Raw genomic sequence first — 4920 nt, forward strand, 5'->3', positions numbered from 1 at the left:
CTCGTCCAGACACAAAGTGTATTGCAGATCAATGTAAATTGTGAAAAAAGGTATGATTTAGCTTTTTTGTTTACTTTCTCGAAAAAAAAAAAAAGAAAAAAAAAACATTATGTGCTAATGATAGATACATGTATGAACATGTTGGTGTTGCATAGATTGTTGAATACAAATGACTTAATTGTATGTTAGATTTAAAACAAATTACTTGTATATTTAACTTTTGTAATGTCCCAGTCAAAGACACTTATGCTCATGTTAAAACATAGCATTTACCTTGTAATGCTGTTAAAAACTGTCACTGTACAACCAACTTCCTCTCCTGCACTGAGCCAAGTTGATGGACCCTATCTGTGTATGAATTAGACCGATGCACAGCTATGAGATAGTTTCTATTTTAGTTGTCTTTTAAACTGAACATTTCAATGGTGCACTTAATTTTATTTTCTTCTTTTGCCTTCAATCCAGTAATTTCACTTTTAAGGCGGTAGTATTTCACTCTCTTTCACTACATGGTATATAATTTCGAAACATTTCTTTACTTTCCCTGAATAACAATAATAACAGTGATGATATTATGATACAATAATAACGTACAGTATTTCTTTAAAGGAAAATCCAAAGATAAAGTAGTCTTACCATTGGTGCATACAAAGTATGGGAAAAAAACTTTATACTTGAGAAAATATTGCTGTTTTTAAGGGATGGAAATCTTTTTAAACGATGGAGCCAGCTATGAGAATACTGTTTTAGCAAACTTATTAGAACATTTGTGACCTCATATATGAAACAACCTGAGAACCAAAATTCAAAACAAAACAGAAAGCTTACTCTGAAGATATGGGACAGCACTGTTGTGCAGCCATTGTTGTTTGTAATATATAGAGGTGGAGATCACGCAGTGTGCTCCTCTGTGTCTGGCTGGATTTCTTTTCTTATTGTTTGTTCTACTAAATGTTCTGGGTCTTATTGTCGAGGAAATAGAGTGTGCTGCTAATGTAGGTTTGTACTAAGATGCATGCTTGATTTTGCTGAAGCTTTAATGACGACCGTCAGTAGCCACAAAGTCCCTGTCCCACTGCAGCTCTGTCCACACATGACTGCGAAGACTGTGAACTCTCCATTAACTACATGATGTTCTCCTACATAATGATTAACTACATGATGTTCTCCTACATGATGATTAACTACATGATGTTATCCAACCAATGTTGAAAACCAATGATGTTATATTTATACAAAGTTTGTATTCCAAATATCACATTGTCATTTCAATTTATTGTTTTTTTGGTTGTTTTGTTCTGCTTTTAATGGGACTGACTGTAACGTGTGCTCTCACTTCTGCGTGTGGACCTTCTGTGAGAGACAGTTTACTCTGCGTGTTCCTGGAAATGTTATTAATGTAGCGTTCGCCAAATAATGTACATGTTCATGATGCACTTGTGTTTATTCATGTGACTCACTGGGCTAATGTTTCCAATCCTCTTATATACAAGCATTCAAAGTGAATAAAATCTGTTTCCTTTACTATTCTTTACTATGTCTGCGTATTTTGGATGGGCCGCAACGAATGCTGCATTCCAACTTGATATTTCCAATCTCCAACCATAAAGGCATTCCATTGCCGATGCTTGGAAAATTACTTATAACAAACTGCAATGCTCCCGTTAGCTTAACAGATGTTCAATTGACAATAGAGATGTCTCCTTGCAATCAAATTGAGGAGAATTAATGATGATGTGCAATGCTGGCATTTGTTCTATGGTTGTACGATTATCATAAGATAGAATCATTTACTGTGTTTTACGCACCTGTCTCTACAAACGTTTGCTAGTTAGCTGGTACTTGATAGCGGTATGTGTAAATCCTCACCCCCCCTGGCCTCAAGAGGTGCACTGGCGACTGACACTAGAGGCTGTAGCCTTTAGCCTCCTTGTTAGCAGGACCGCCTCCCATGTCGGCTGATGCCTGTTCGAATTCTGCACAAAATAAAAACTTAATATTTCAAGTTTTGTTATTGAGTTAAAAATGACAATTCAATTTGAATGAATTTTGTTTTGAGATTGAAATGCATACATCTTAAAAGCTTTTTAATGTGAATTTTGTCAATGTACACAAGCATATTGATGGCCTTAAAGCGAACACGTATGGTCTAAAATCCATACAAAAGATATCTTTCATTTCTGATAAATGGAAGGTTGCAAGTAACATATTTTTCCAAAATTGCACAGCAGTTTTGCCTTGATCGAAGTTCTATGATTTGATAATGTGTTTCAGCTATGTCCTTAATCAGATTGTATGCACCTACTACTCTGCTGAGACAGTGTAAAGGAGACGGGCAATCAGCCAACGCACTGGAAATCAATGGAGGTTAAACGAGATGAAATCAATACAGCAAAAGTTCAAACTGAGATTCAAGTTCATGTGTGCTTGTGGGAGAGTTGATTTCGGAGGTTTTGCTATTGCTGAATAGAAGCGGGTTACAATGCAACCCACCCAACGGAAAGCTAAAATGAACATTATATGAAGTTTGTGCTAATGTTATGATGTTATTAGTATCTGATAAAAGTTTGTAATGTTTGAATGCCTTATACCAATTCTTTTTTAAGCTTATATTGAAGTTATCATTTGAGTGCTTTGATAAGAGGACACCCTTTTTCCACACCCTCGTTGTTTCTTAAATATATATATAAAAATGTTTTTTCGTAATGTTAAAATAACGTGGAGGGTATATACTTCAATGATATTCAACAACACGACTATTGCAAAATTAAAAATCAATGCCTCTAGAATGTGAAATTGTAGCTTATTAGGGAGGCCAGCAGGGGGTGCTCACCCTACGGTCTGTGTGGGTCCTAATGCCCCAGTATAGTGACGGGGACACTATACTGTAAAAAAAAGCACCATCTTTCGGATGGGACGTTAAACCGAGGTCCTGACTCTCTGTGGTCATTAAAAATCCCTAGGGCACTTTCTCGTAAAGAGTAGGGGTTTAACCCCGGTGTCCTAGCCAAATTCCCCCATTGGCCCCTATCTATCATGGCCTCCTAATAATCTCCATCCCTGAATTGGCTACATCACTCTACCATCTCCTCTCCACCAATAGCTGGTGTGTGGTGGGCGTTCTGGCGCACTATGGCTGCCGTCGCATCATCCAGGTGGATGCTGCACACTGGTGGTGGTTGAGGAGATTCCCCCTATACTATGTAAAGCGCTTTGAGTGTCTAGAAAAGCGCTATATAAATGTAAGTTGTTGTTTTTAAAGAAGGCTTAAAATATAGTGCAAAAGATGTATGGATTACTTTTATGATGCTTTTTTGTCCTGTTCCACAAAATTAGTTATTTATATCAGAATGTCCAAGCTGCTCTTTTCCCCGTAGAGGTCTGCAACCCGACTCGGGCCTGATGGGACCCGAGAACCCGACAGGTTTGGGGCCTGGTTTGGGTCCGTTTTTCAAGTAGGACTTCGAGTTCCGTTTGGGTTTGAATGAATGCAAAAATAAACAGGCTTACTGAACTTGTTTCGCGCACGTGTTCTCACTCACAGACATGCACGAACTGACAAGTCAGGGACCGTTCACATGAACGTGTCTTTGTGTGCATCTGTTCTGTTTTCCCATTGTTTTCCTATGTAAACACATGCTGGATGAAAGTCTCTGACACGTGCACCGCATCTCGCTTTTTCTTCAGCATCTTGCGCATGACCGGCACTGTTTAAAAACAATGTCAATCTGAATAAGTTCAGGCTGCATAGAGGTGACTGTTGCAGTGTTTCATATTATTCCAGATTAAGTGAAGTTTCAGCAAATAAACGGTTAGTCAATGCTTTTTTTCCCTTCTGCTCTAGTGTACTAAGGGGCTGCTGTGCCTTGTTAAAACTGTGTATGTTTACTGTTTCAGTACTGTTAAAAATGTCACCAGTATGCTTACATAAAATACAGCCTATTGCAACAGTACTTGCTATCAGATGAAATTTGATAGCGAGCGATTTTGGGTTCAGGTTTGGGCTTAAAATCTGACGGTATCTTTTGGGCCGGGTGTGGATCACACGGTAAAATGGTAAATGGTCTGCACTTATATAACGCTTTTTTTTAACCTTAGAGGTTACCAAAGCGCTTTACACTGTTTCCCAATCACCCATTCACACACACACTCATACACCAATGGTGGCAGAGCTGCCATGCAAGGTGCTAGCCTGCCATTGGGAGCAACTTGGGGTTCAGTGTCTTGCCCAAGGACACTTCGGCATGTGGAGTTGTGTGGGCCGTGAATTGAACCGCCAACCCTGCGATTGTCAGCTGAACCGCTCTACCAACTGAGCCACAGCCGCCCCACGGTCTTGAGTATGGGTCGAGAAAATGTAAAAGTGAAATGGTGTGAAAAGTAAATGGTGTTTACTTTCTATTATTATATCTACACTATTATTAGGCTTCGAATGACTTTGAATATAGTGCGCAAGTGGTACAGACTACTTTTATAATACATTTTTGTCCTTTTTCACAAAATGTGTTGTTTAGAACAGAATGTCCAAGCTGCTCTTTTCCATGTGAATGTGAATCATGTCTGTTAAACAAAACTTTCAGCGAATAATGACCAAAAGCTATCGTAAGGCTTCAGGAGACTTAAGAATATAATGCACAAGGACTACTTTTATGCAGTTTTATAGTGCTTTTCCACATCCACTTTCATTTCATAGAAGAAAGCAGCTTTTCCATTGGTGTTCCTCACAGGAAAGAAAGCCATACTGGTTTGGAACAACATGAGGGTGAGTAAATAATGACGGAATTTTCACTTTTGATGTGTACAATCCCTTTAAAACAGCCTTCAACATTACAATTCTTTGATTTGTATTAGGTGGTAAAGCTTGAGATTTAAAGATTTGAGAGCTTCACAGCCATAGATCATACCACTTACTCTTACAGC

This window comes from Xyrauchen texanus, chromosome 29 (assembly GCF_025860055.1).
Source record: "Xyrauchen texanus isolate HMW12.3.18 chromosome 29, RBS_HiC_50CHRs, whole genome shotgun sequence".
Taxonomy (NCBI): Eukaryota; Metazoa; Chordata; class Actinopteri; order Cypriniformes; family Catostomidae; genus Xyrauchen; species Xyrauchen texanus.